This window comes from Lissotriton helveticus, chromosome 8 (genome assembly GCF_964261635.1).
Source record: "Lissotriton helveticus chromosome 8, aLisHel1.1, whole genome shotgun sequence".
Taxonomy (NCBI): domain Eukaryota; kingdom Metazoa; phylum Chordata; class Amphibia; order Caudata; family Salamandridae; genus Lissotriton; species Lissotriton helveticus.
The window spans coordinates 372,963,872-372,978,317 of NC_136069.1; positions in this window are offsets into that span (position 1 = coordinate 372,963,872).

A 14,446-nucleotide genomic window follows, 5' to 3' on the forward strand; every position below is an offset into this window, starting at 1 on the left:
TTGTATTAGACATCAAACACATTAGACCACAATCACATATAACGAGGTTCCACTAGGCACTTGTCATGAAAATGAACATAAAACACATAGATCATAAATCACAATTGGCATGCCAACCAGGCAAGTGTCAAGGGCAAAACATGCAGCGCATTTCCTTAATAGTTATCAGCTGAAGATTTAAGCCCAGAACAGCAATACCTCGATCGTTAGCTGAATATTTAAAAAAGAAAAGCACTTCCTCAACAGTTATCAGCTGCACATTTTGAAAAGAAAAAGAACCCATCATGAGAAAACTACCCATTGGGAATATTCTTGATAACATTGAGTGCTTGTACACCAGTTTGTACCCTCACTAGACAGCTGCAGCGCTCCTGCGCGGCTTTTTCAGGGTATAAGGCAGTTTTTTATAAAGTAACTTGAGCAGGACTGGGACCTCTGTTGAGGGTTGCCCTTCTGTCCTGTAGCTCGTTTCTAATGTCTCAAGACCCCCTCCTTTTGTACCCAACCAAAGAGAAAGAACAAAAAGGAGGGGGAGAACTCACCCAGTCCTCCCCCCTCCCGATCCAGTGATCTAGGCCCCTGCCCGCGGTCAGGCTGTGCGCTGCAGCTCAAGCCCCCCAGTTATGTGCATGGCACAGAGGGGAGACTCCTGCACCCCCCACGTGGGTGGGAGGACCTCCCCTAGCAGAAGGCTGACTTTCCGTGACCTCGTGGTTCAGTGACCGCACTGGAATCTTCTCCCGGCGGGCAGATGCCCGGCAGTGTGTGACAACAGAGTTACTCCGCTAGACTCACAACGGCCCCGCCAAGCATATTGCGGCCTCAAGACCACTGGACCATTATAAGGGTTCTCTGATCCCTGGCGTTTGTGGTGCTCCTAGGGTAGTCCGACGTCCCTGATAATAATTGGGTGGTCGGGAGACCGCCACCTCTGAGCCCCCATGAGTCTGGCGCTCCGTGGACTGTCAGACTCATAATAAAGCCCTTAATCTCTTTCAGAGCAGGACTCTTCCTCTCCTCTTCCATGGCAGTTGTAATGATGAGTGCATGTTCTGATTCTGACATTCTTCTCTCTTCCATCTCATTCTGCTGTTCTGACCTTGGTCAGAAATGCCCACTGCAGTGAGAAAGGGAAAGAGAGAGATACGACCTTGAATCCATTTGTGTACAACAACAGGTGTTACAATGACAATGAAAGTAATTTGTCTTACAATTGACCATTACAGTCGTTAATGTATGTGGATGTAAAACATGCCCCCGTCTACAGGAGTCAAAGAGTCTAATGGGCTACCAGCCGAATCTCAAAGTAGTTCTGCACCATCAACAATCATTACCGCTCATTGAGGCACAACAAGCACAGGTCAAACATGGAATGGCTTTGGGTACTCAAGCAATGTACCAGTGACATATTCTCATGATTGTTTACCTTGAAACTATTCATGAGAACGTAAATGGGTGTGGTGTGCCTATCTCACTGTAAGACATAGCATTACATCAGATTACGTAACTAAGGCTCCGGGTTTTATTTAATTTCTGTTTAGGCCATTTCCGTCTGTATTTACCCATATTTATTTTTTAGTAATTCTTTCAATATGTATTCACGTTTATTTTGTTCGCGGAGGAAAGAAGATGCTGCAGGTGCAGTTTTTCACATATAAAAAGACAATGCAAACTTGCACTTGATTGTTAGATAGTTAGATATATTTATTTGGGCATAAAATGAAGAAACGCCATACTCATCAGAAAACTTTAAAATAGTAGTATATATGCATTTCAAGAGACTTTACGGGTATTAAGGCTCTTTCTGATTTGTTCATGGAATGAAGGCAACTGAAAACCTGTATTTCCAGATGATACTGGTAGCAGGGGCGGCTCATGGCGGCCCTGGGTAAGGAGCGAAGGTAGCGGCCCCGAGGCCACCAAATCCCGGGTCATGAGATTCAAGCAAAATGATACACTGTGGCCATTCCTACTTTTGGAGAAGCCAGTATGTCATATCACTGCTCCTTTTTGTGTGGAATATTGTGCATTGTGTATTTGCTGAACTCTTCTTCAACAACATTCATGATGTCAGTTTTTTAGCTTGCAAAAAAGCTACACATTCCATAGGGCATACATATCGCACCGAACAGAATCACAATAGATAACTTTATATAAATGTACACCCAATTAGGCTTCGATACGAAAGTAAATTAGACTACTCACTTTGGAAAAAGACTTTCATTTATGTTCCTTGTAAACACACCGAAGCACAGAACAACTTTAGAACAACTTTCTATGAAGTGGTTGCGGTAATTGTGCCGTTCTATAACATAGGAAATAACAGGTGTTTCTATTACTTAGTTCAATGGTAGTTGTTGCATCTACCTAGTCAAGGATGAAAAACCAAGTCTGCCATACTTGATTTACTTTGAATCTACCAGTTAAATAATGGCCTTAAGAGTAACTGCTTAATTTACTCGTCCTTTATTCAAGATCCCAATATGGTTAGAACACATCCTTGGGCAGAGCTTGTTCTGCTAATACTAGACTTCCACCTTTAGGAGACAGATTTGTAACCCAGCAAGGCTGACAGCTCATTTCATAACTTAAGTTTTAGAAAAGTAAGTAGCATTCTTTTAGATGGAGTCACATCGCTGCCGCAAAAAAACTTGGTGTCCATGTAAAATCAGCATCCTTTTTTAGGTCTCGTAGCGAAAACACAGCGCGTAAGCGCTGTGTCTCGCCAGAGATCTTTTGTCACTGACTGTGCTTCCCAGGAGACAGTACCGGCCGCGCGCATTTCCTGCTGAAGGAGGCGATTTCAGCTGGCCACGCGCTCGCGAACGCGCTCAGCTGCTGTCTCCTGGGAAGCTCCAAACACGCACGTGCATACACGCAGACACACACACGCATACACAGAGACACACACGCATACACAGGCACACCCCCCCCCCACTTACACACACTAGCGCACCTACACGCACACACAGAGACCCCCCACACACACACCAGCGCACAGACACACGCGCGTACACCCCTCCCCTCCCATCCCATCCCCTCCCACTCACCGGGCTGTTGCTGGAGATCGGGCTCCTCTTGATGGGGTGGGTCTATTGATAGTACACCGGCTCTCCCTGCATCACCTCCGGAAAACGAGACTCCCAGCTTCCGCTCCTCTTGATGGGGTGGGTCTATTGATAGTACACCGGCTCTCCCTGCATCACCTCCGGAAAACGGGACTCCCAGCTGTAATGATGTTGATGCAAAGTGCCCAGTGACCCAACTGGTCAGGCACTAGGACCGGCCCGAGTGAGGGACGAGGGCAGGCGGAAAGGGAGGAGCTGGGGACCAAGTGGGCAGGAAAGGGCAGTATGCTGTTGGGACTAGAAGAAGAAGAATGACTAATAAAGAAGGTCCATGACCCTACCCCACTGTGTCCGCCTGAGTTATTGGGGCTGGACACGACAACTGGCGACGAGGATGGGATGAAACCCCAAGCGTGTGGACAGCCACAGCAGCAACCGGCGACCGACTGGCCCGGAGCTCGCCCCACGTCTGGAGGCTCGAGCACGCTGCGAAAAACGCCCACCGAGTGCCCACCTCGGCGGCGGAATAGCGGTAAATAAAGCGCCTACCGAGTGCCCACCTCGGCGGCGGAATAGCGGTAAATAAAGCGCCTACCGAGTGCCCACCTCGGCGGCGGAATAGCGGTAAATAAAGCGCCTACCGAGTGCCCACCTCGGCGGCGGAATAGCGGTAAATAAAGCACCTACCGAGTGCCCACCTTGGCGGCGGACGCGTGTGGCCAAAGAAAACGCCTACCGAGTGCCCACCTCGGCGGCAGAAGTGAAGGAAATAGAAGCGTGTGGCCAAAGGAAACGCCTACCGAGTGCCCACCTCGGCGGCAGAAGTGAAGGAAATTGCCCTACCTTGACTGGTGACTCAAGCGGTGGACCACGGCTCCGGTGAGTGAAATCGCCGCCTAACTGGCCCCCCCCCGCCAAAGAAACGAGCAGAAACGACCGAAATCTCGCTGAAAACGAGATTCCCGGCGGCCATCTTGAAGTCAGGCAATATTGACCAATCCCCTGCGAGGGATCATCGGCGGCCATTTTGAAGTCAGGCAAAGTGCCTGAAACAGCAAATAAGCACTGACAAGCAACAAACAAGCATTGCAAGTAGCAAACAAGCATTGGCAAATACAACAGCTGTAACAAACAAGCATTGGTAAATGCAACAGAAGAAACAAAACAAGCAGTGGCAAATGCAACAGAAATAACAAACAAACCTTGGCAAATGCAACAGAAGTAACAAATAAGCACTGACAAGCAACAAACAAGCATTGGCAAGTAACAAACAAGCATTGGCAAATACAACAGCTGTAACAAACAAGCATTGGTAAATGCAACAGGAGTAACAAACAAGCATTGGTAAATGCAACAGAAGAAAAGAAAAAGCATTGGCAAATGCAACAGAAATACCAAACAAACATTGGCAAATGCAACAGAAGTAACAAATAAGGACTGACAAGCAACGAACAAGCATTGGCAAGTAACAAACAAGCATTGGCAAATACAACAGCTGTAACAAACAAGCATTGGTAAATGCAACAGGAGTAACAAACAAGCACTGGTAAATGCAACAGAAGAAACAAACAAGCATTGGCAACGCAACAGAGGCAACAAACAAGCACTGGCAAGTGCAAAACAAATGGTGTAAACAAACATAGCAAGCACCAGATAGTGCAAATCTCGAATGCGACAAACACAAGCAAATGTAACGCTACGCAAAGAGAAGAATTAAAATAAAGGAGGTGAGAAACTAAATGGTCCAGAATCATACCGAGATAGCCTAAAAGGAAACAGTCCTGTGACCGTAGCAGATCAAGATCTTCCTCCATCATGACGGTGGGGAAAGCAACCCAACGATCCAATCCCTACATTGAAGTGCCACCCCCAGTGACACAGACTGACATTCAGAGTTTGGGTCCCAAATGGAACCGGTGGCTGGAATCACTGGACGACTTTCTTGACGCCACCGGTGAGCGAAGAGATGGAAAATGTCTGACGTTACTGCTCCAGTTGGTGGGCCATGAGGGCCGACGTTTAATTAGAACATTTTCTGAAAAGGATACAGAGACCTATGAAAGACTACAAGAGACATTACGTGCCCATTTCGACGCAAAGGATGACGTGGATCATGAACGCATCGTTTTCAACACAGCACGGCAGGAACCAGGAGAATCATTGCCAAACTTCATCACCCGTTTGCAGAGTCTGGTACAACGCTGCCACTTCAACACATTTACAAATGAGGATGCAGTTCGACTTCGGGTAATCGAAGGCTGTTCAAGGTCTAGTACAAAGCACAAGATTCTTCGAGGCATTTATCGCTAAAGGAAATAATCAAGAAGGCCGAAGTTGGAGAGCGGGTAAAAGCAAGAGAACTATCAAAAGAACCGCACCTATGTGCAAGACACCAAGATACCAGAAAAGAGACATCTCTAAGGTCGGTGAATAAAGCACAAGAAATAAACAAAACCAGAAACGGGGAGGATGAAGACGAATCAGAGACAAGACAACGAGAGAAACAAAGTAACATGAAGTACTCTGAGTCAACAACACAAAAGACCGAGATGATCCAGGAGTACGACAGCGTCACTTATTCAAACTCAACATGTAGTGCAAGTGATTATGAAGCAGATGAAGCTTCAAGTGAGACAGATCGCACCAATGGACCAGATGACAGCCGGCCCAACAAATGTGCAAGAAAGGCAAATTATAGAAGTCTGGACCAGTTACGCCAGCACTGGAATTCGGTACATGATCACACCCGTAACACAGAGGTCAGTGCACAAAACAAGCGGGAAGGAGAAGAAAACCGGATAAGACAGACTGACTCACTCGGACACCGGGAAGAGGAAGACAAACACATCCACGACATCCGAGACAATGAAGAAACAGAGAGGAGACCATCATCATCACACGAGAGAGGTAGAAATGACATGCCAAGAGATCAACCACAAGAGATAGATATGTGGTCATCAAACAACCCATCCAGCAAGACGACATCGAAGTCATTTCGAGAAAGGTACCCGGAGAAATATGCCAAAGAGAACTCCGACTCTAGGAGCAGCTCGTCACGGCCTACCTATTTAAAAAATCATCTATTCAAGACACACTCAAGAGAACGGTATCAAAGGACATCGTCAGAAGACTCCTCTGATTCAGAAAGCACGTCTGCTCGATCCCTCGAGTCGACCGAGTCATGGTCCCAACGACGGCCATGGCGTCAACCACCTGAACACACCTCAGAACCAAAGGACATCAGTCATGTCAAGAGTAAAGTATCTCACATCAATGTCCCTGAGTACTCAGTCACTTCACAAGACAACCTGTCATGTCAACCGCATATACATCAAGATACAAACCTAATACCCTCACCACGGATAGGGTCAGCGAGGCTGACCCACAGGGCCTACGGAAAGAAAATAAAGATAGTGGACACTACCAACCGGATAAGAAAGGAATATCCAGTCACCCCGCAAGGAAGACAAGACGTGTTAACAGAGACAGACCATCATCCGATGAGAGAGAAACATGCACAGGCCCAGACGGCCAAAGAGCTCACCAGTCATAAACATGAGTGGGAGTGGTTGAGGCAAACAGAGGCAGCGAATGAGTCCCCGAACCAAACCAAGATGGTCTTTTCAGATAGCGCCTCACCGTCTGGTATACATGACTCTGAACAGGAAGGCAGTGTTGTCCAGGACCAGACAAGACAAAAGGAAGTACAGCTGATTGGAAACCACCACGAACCTGAGCACAAGAAGACCACGCGAGAGAAGCTGATTGGAAACCACCACGAACTTGAGCACAAGAAGACCACGCGAGACGTCTCGCAATTACAAAGATACACTACTGTAACAAAAGATTTTCTCGTCAAAGCAACAGAAAGCCATACAAAAGAAATGGAGATGCATCTTCGTAGCCCAAATAGGCGACCTGCAGACCCGTGTGGCTGACTGAGGAACCATTAAACATGTCAGACGCTAAAATTATTTTGTCAACAAGGGGGAGATGCAATCGTGTGATTCAGTCCAGTGTTTCAACAAAACGGAACTATAAGAACTACAGTGGCTGACGGAAGACGACTCACCCGCATCGTGAAACCGCAACGAAACTGGAACAGAGAGATCCTGAGACACTGCCAACTGACAGTCAGGCACGATGGAGACTGCCGCTGAGAATGAGCCCGACAGGCCATACCGTATCACTTCATCGAAGAATTCAAAAGAAAGACAATTTCCTGTTTGCCGTGGTGTATATTATTTTGTTTTCTTTATCCACAGAGGGGGGAGATGTAATGATGTTGATGCAAAGTGCCCAGTGACCCAACTGGTCAGGCACTAGGACCGGCCCGAGTGAGGGACGAGGGCAGGCGGAAAGGGAGGAGCTGGGGACCAAGTGGGCAGGAAAGGGCAGTATGCTGTTGGGACTAGAAGAAGAAGGATGACTAATAAAGAAGGTCCATGACCCTACCCCACTGTGTCCGCCTGAGTTATTGGGGCTGGACAAGACACCAGCTTCCCAGCATGCACCGCGAGCAGGGCTCCCCTGGCGCCGCCTACGTCCTGGCTGAGGGAGAGAACAGCAGGCCTGCCTGAGGGGGAGGAGTTTTTGTTTCTGCCCTGCTGCGGTTTAAATCGTACTTGGAAACAAGAAAAGGCTTTTCCAATCTTTATTTAAAATACGAACATCTCTAGTTGTAGTTTTCTTCTGGTCTCGTTTCCAAAATCATTAATTAATGTGAGTAGCTTGCTATTGTGGCGACATGTTAAATGCTCCCCCTCTTGGTTCGCTGTATTAGTCTGTTTTCTTTTCAGCAGTAAAGTGGGACCTAATATTAGGTGTCTTGTGCGATGATGGAGTGTTTTCTCACAGTGGAATTAACGTCTCATAATGTTGTGCACACTCGGAAGGGTATGAAAGTGTGTTGGCAGCAATGTCAGGTGCCGCTGCCCACTGCACCACTGACCCTGGAAGTAGTCTGCTTCTGATCTAACCTCCAGCCCAGAGGCTGTAAATCAATGACGAGTGGGCCGTACATATTTCTTTAGAGAGTGTGCGCGGAGGGCAGAGCTCTGCTGTTTAAGCACAGGATGTTGTCAGCGCGGCTATCGGTGCTAGATGATAGTGTTTGTTTGTTTATTTTCCTGGAACCGGGGGGGGCAAAGGAGCTAAATGAAATCTCAGACCAAAGGATCGATCTTTACAACATGTATGCCTGCAAGAAGCAGCCTAAATGCTTTTAAAGACGACAGCAGAGCCTTGTGTTTATTTGTGCTTTCGACATGATCGGTTTTCGCCACCGCCGTGAATGTACTTGCATGAGTAGTGACGCCAAGGAGACCCAGTGATGAGCAGGGCGGTCGCACCTCAGACGTGGAATCTGGATGAGCAACTACAGAAAGGTGAAACGTGTCAAACCTCATTGCTGACTCAGAATACCAGTGTCACAGTTTTACATTTCTAAGGATGACTGTGACTTGCAAGTGTGCAATTCCTTTTTTAGGGCAGACTTAAAGACTGCTTTGTTTGTCTGCTACAACTTGTTTAATGACGCTAGAAATAATCCATAATATACATTGGGGCCTGCTCACAAAGGCATTTTGGAATACGTAAGGTACTCTTAAGTACTTCTTCATGCCTTTGTGAAATGGACTAAAAGCATATACAATGTGAATACTGATGGAATATTCATGTGCGGTTAGTGCAAATAGAAGGGATTGTGCACCCTTACTACTTGCACGTTTTAGTGCTGATTCACAAAGGTGTGCAGTGTAAGACTACATTAAGGAGTACTCCCAAACATTTAAATGCTGAATTAGCCCCATATGGTATAGTGGTGGTGGCGGGTGGGTTAACAACAACTCATAAAAGTCTTGACTCGAGTGCGTCCCTAGCTTGTAATTACTTGTTGTTGAACAAGTAAGACTGCCTTTTGGGTTAGGACTGCTCCACCGTGATGAATGAAAAGCAATTGAGTGTAGCATTTGTACTTTTGTTAATTTGTTAGTGTCAGACCAGATTACAATCAAACAACCAGTACCTCAATCTTCAATACCAAACTACCACTGCTAGCAATAACACAACATTTTTCACCATGACAATACCCAAACTGCCATCTGTGCCACACCATCACTAACACCACCACCACCATCACCAATATCACCTTCATAACATCAACCATCACAAACCGTTTCACCACCATCAATACCACCACTGCTAACACCAATACCACCACTAGTTTTATCTATCTCCCTCACTTACTTTTTTGTGTTTGTTCACCCCCTCTGTGTTTTCCCATCGTTCTCTTGTAATTTTTAAAAAATTGCAATGTATGTTTCCTTCCCTGTACATGCCAGCCCACCTCCCACGCCTCTCTGTCATGGCACCCCCTAACAGTGTTATTTATGAGCTTTTTGTCTGCAGAGCTGCAGACAGAAAACGCCCATAAACAACTAGCTAATGTTTTAGTGGTACCCAAATCTCCTGCCACGGGCCGAGGGCCAGTCCTCGACACTTTAGCTGCTTAAGGGAGTGGGGGGGCTGGGGGGGCGGGGGGTGTTCACTGCTCCTCAGGCACATACACATATTCGTTCTAATACATCAAGTTAGTTCTGTGTTGCCTTTGCTGTAATTCGGAGTACTGTGCTGCTCTTTCAATATAAACACGCATTTGCAATGCAATAGGTCTCGCATTTGCGAGAGTTTAACATATTGGCATTGTAATTGACAATGCCTTTTATTTACGTTTTAAAAACCAACACATAAATAAAAGGCAGTGCCATTTACAAAGCCAATGGCTCAAACTCTAACAACTGCGAGACCTATTGCATTGCAAATGCTTATGTTATTTTAGAATGAGAATTATGCAATTGCAAGTTGTAAATATTACATTGAGACAGATGTGCTCTCACAATCAATACTGTTGTGAATGAGAGTTATGATGCATGCCGCCCCAGCCCTTCTGGGGCTCCCAGAAATAATGTGCATTAATGTAAGGTTGGACTAGCCGACATCTACTTCTTACAAACCCTTGCAAATGACACTCAAAGGCAGCAGAAAGGCCGGAGGAGGTGGACAGTGAACATTGCAAAGTGGCAATGCCAATTTAATTGCAACGATTTAAAACATTTATTTTCTTTCAAAAGTAGAGCTTCTGAGGCCACTCTGGAGCCAACTTGTCACACAGGTTCACTCCGCTTCAGGCCATGGCCATTCAAGAAATCAATGCCAGGTAGGGAAAAGAAACGCAGATGGGCACTTTTGCAAACATTTTGTTTTAATTACTGCCATTAACTTTCTTTAGAGTGGTGCACACACGTGTACGGATAATTCCTCTGCTACTTTTTTTGTGTGTGTCTGCTGCTAGTAATTAAATCACAGTGCAGTGGGCATGTTCTTCATAATTTTTACAGTTCTATACATAAATACAGACAGAGAAACAAATTGTATTCTGTCTGTATTTATGTGTAAAAATCTGTGCAAACGGAAACTGGGAGCCTTAGACATGATATATACATAGGTGTACTTGGCATTGAACACAAATGTATTCACTGCAATGCTGCTACTCACGTGCATCCAGCTGGCCAGGGATAGGCTAGATTAGATAGAAAGGATGAAGATGCAAAGTAGATGAGAGGAGGAGTTGGCCTAAGGGCTAAGGCGTCAAACTCGAACCTGGGGAACTGGGTTCGAGTCTCGGCAATGACGCTGAACACCCTGTGATCACTTAATATCCCTGTGCCTAACAAAAACAAGCATTGGCATAGCCAATAGGTCTCACCTTTGGGACCTTGTAAGTGTTTAGTTATCTAGCACAATAGCCTTGGTGCAACAACATCAACTGTTGCATGGCTAAACACTTATGAGGTCCCAAAGGCGAAACCTATTGGCTATGCCAATGCTTGCTGCTTCTGTTGGGGATGGTAGCAGTTTACAATCAGCCCCTTTGGGACTAACGGGCCAATTGTAAACAGGGCCTTAGCTCTGACAACCTTAAATATCGAGAGACAGAACCATGCATCAGTAAATTGAAAAAGAGCAAGTCGAGACTGCAGAAAAATCCAGACCGAATGAAAACGCTTGGGCTGAAATGAAAGTGAAAAATGAATACACGGACACAATTGAAAAACGTGAAAACATTTGCAGAGAATTGGTGAACCTTTTCCACAATGTCAAACAAACACTTTCCAAATTTTTGGTGTTTGCAAATGTAATGTTCGAGACCGCGCACGAGCGGTCTAGTCATCGGCGCACCGGAAGGTGTGCCTGCGTAGGCGCGTGACGCAACGCGCGTATGTATAAAATAAAGGAGGCGTGGCCCAGACAGTTAGTCCGGACCACGCGGAAACCAGAATACGTGTCCCGTGTGTCTCTCATGCCGCGGCGCCCGCATCATAGCGCGCACGCGGCCAAGACCACAACACTGGCGACGAGGGGTCTTGAACCCATGCTGTGCCCCCACGCACCGCTTTGGTCCTCGAGTGCGAATGGCAGAGCCATCCACGGCGCCCGGAGAGCGGCGCATTGATGGCACCCCCATGCCTCGCATCACCACGCCAGCGCCTGCACGCTGATGTCCCGCCCCGCGGTACAGGCCTGAAGTCACTGTCCCTGGCATAGCGGCGGAGCTGCAGGTGATGACCGGGAGCTCCCGGAAGGCCTACCCACCACCATACGCCCGGAAGGTTGGCATCTCGGTCGGTGGTGGTTCCGACAGGCACTTGAACACGCTGCCAGGCCTTCATCGCGGCCGGATCTGGACAGCAGTGGCTGCGTGCTTCACAAAGGAAGGTCAGTGCGAAGAAGGGGGAGAGCCCCAGCCGGGGGGATAAGGAACTGTACCGTCTGAACCCACCACGCCCCTGCGCACGGGGCATCTCCGAATAGGGACACGTGTATTCAGCCCCATCGCTCCTAAGACCACAGGCTCTGAACCGCGCCCCACGCCGTGCTCCCATGGCGTCCATACCGGCAATTGAGCCATTTGTCGTGGACGGGGCCCCAGCGTCCCTGGCGCCCCGGTGGAAGGACTGGGCGGACCGGCTGCAGATTTACTTTGAGGGGGCAGGAACAGCCAGGGAACGCCGCAGAGCCTTGCTGTTGCATCTAGGTGGGAAAGACATTCATAGGATCTACAAGACTATCGTAGAAGCCACCCCAAAGACCTACCACACGCTCCTCAATGCCCTCAATGCACACTTCGAGCCCATGGCCAGCAAGGACTATGAAAGATTCATTTTCCATCAAGCAAGGCAAGAGGCAGAAGAATCACTAGATGCATTCCACGGGAGACTCAAAGAACTAGCTAGCACGTGTGGATTCCGTGATGAACAAGAGGAGATATGGGGTCAGATAATTCAGGGGGGTTATTCCTCCAAGCTAAGAGTCACAATACTACAAGAGGATGGCAAACCATTGGCAGACATCCTTAAGCTGGGACGCTCCAAAGAGCTATCACAGGCCAGAGCGTCACACATGGAGGCCGCCCTCCATCGACCTATCAAGGCGAAGCAAGTCAACGCGGCAGAACAAGTCAACGTGGTCAAACTGAAAGCACGCCAATATGGCGGGAAGAGGCAGCAAGAAAGGCACAGAGAGTGTGGATACTGTGGTGGCCAGCCTCACCGGGCCCCAGACTGCCCAGCAAAGGGGAAACAATGTAGCTCCTGTGGTTGGATGACCCACTTCGCAGCTGTCTGCAGATCATCCAAAGCCAAGAAAGAGGCGGCCCACGCCATAAGGGAAGATCGAGACAGCGAAGACATGGATGATGACTCCAACAACTATCCCGTCCATTTCGTGTTCGCCATCGACCAGCCACAGCGAAAGAAGCGGCGCCTCCCGAAGTGTCGCATCAGGATACACCAACAAGAGGTGAGGGCCACCATTGACACAGGGGCATCCATCGAACTAATGGCGGTCAACGTGTACAACCAACTCAGCGCCAGACCACCACTGCGGCCCGCAAAAATCAGGGTCTTCGCATATGGGCAAAAGACGCCGATTCCATTAATTGGATGCTTCCAAACTGAACTACAACACCAAGACCTCAGAGTCCCGACAAAGGTCTATGTTACCAAAGAGGGCAGCGGCATGCTTATCAGCGGGCAGGCAGCAGAAGAGCTCAAGCTGATATCATTTGCCTTAGCCATGCTGACGGAAGAGTTAGACACCATACTGGAAGAATTCGAAGACACATTCCGAGGAATTGGATGCCTCAAAGGGAAGGAGGTATCCCTCCACATCGACCAGTCGATCCAACCAGTAGCCCTCCGACACAGAAGGATAGCGTTCCATTTGAGGAAAAAGGTGGAGGAAGAACTGGAGGCACTTGAGCGGCAAGGCATTATCGAGAAGGTCAGCGGGCCCACCCCGTGGGTATCCCCAATTGTGGTGGCACGAAAACCGAAGCAGCCAGGCCAGATACACATCTGCGTGGACATGCGCCTACCCAACGCCGCTGTTACAAGGGAGAGGCATCTGACTCCCACGATCGACGACATCTTAGGGGAGTTAAACGGAGCCCGATGGTTCTCGAAGATGGACCTCCGTTCGGGCTATCATCAGCCACCCCTCCATCCCGATTCCCGCTACATTACTACTTTTTCCACCCATGTCTGTTTGAGGCGATACCAACGACTCAACTTCGGCATCTCAAGTGCCGCTGAAGTCTTTCAGAACACTATCCGAGAAGTCCTCAGTGGGCTCCCAGGTGTCCTAAACGTCAGTGATGACCTGCTGGTCTATGCCAACTCCATCGAGGAGCATCACCAAAGACTACGAGGCGTACTACAGAGAATCAAGGATGCCGGGTTGACGCTGCACCGCGAAAAGTGCCAGTTCCTCCAGAACAAAATTAGTTTCTTTGGCTATACCTTTTCCGACCAAGGGATCGCCCCAGACCCAGATAAAGTCAGAGATGTGCAGGACGCACCTGCCTCCTCCAACATATCCGAGATGAGGAGCTTCCTGGGTATGGTGAACTTCTGCGGGAGGTTTGTACCAGATCTGTCGAACCTCACCAAGCCTCTCCTAGAACTGACCAAAAGCACTACTCCCTTGCAGTGGGGCGACGAACAAGAGGAGGCGTTCCGGAACACCAAAGCAGCCCTATCGGCGGACAAGACACTGTCATACTTCGATCCAACTAAGCCCACAAACATAGCAGTGGACGCCAGCCCCTATGGCCTAGGGGCCGTGCTAACTCAACATCAAGGCAACGAGGAATGGGCCCCCATCGCGTACGCCAGTCGTTCCCTCACGGACACAGAGCAAAGGTACTCCCAGATAGAGAGGGAAGCGATTGCAATCCACTGGGCATGCAGGCACTTCCATGTCTACGTGTATGGACACCCTTTTACAGTATCGACAGATCACAAACCCCTGATCCCCCT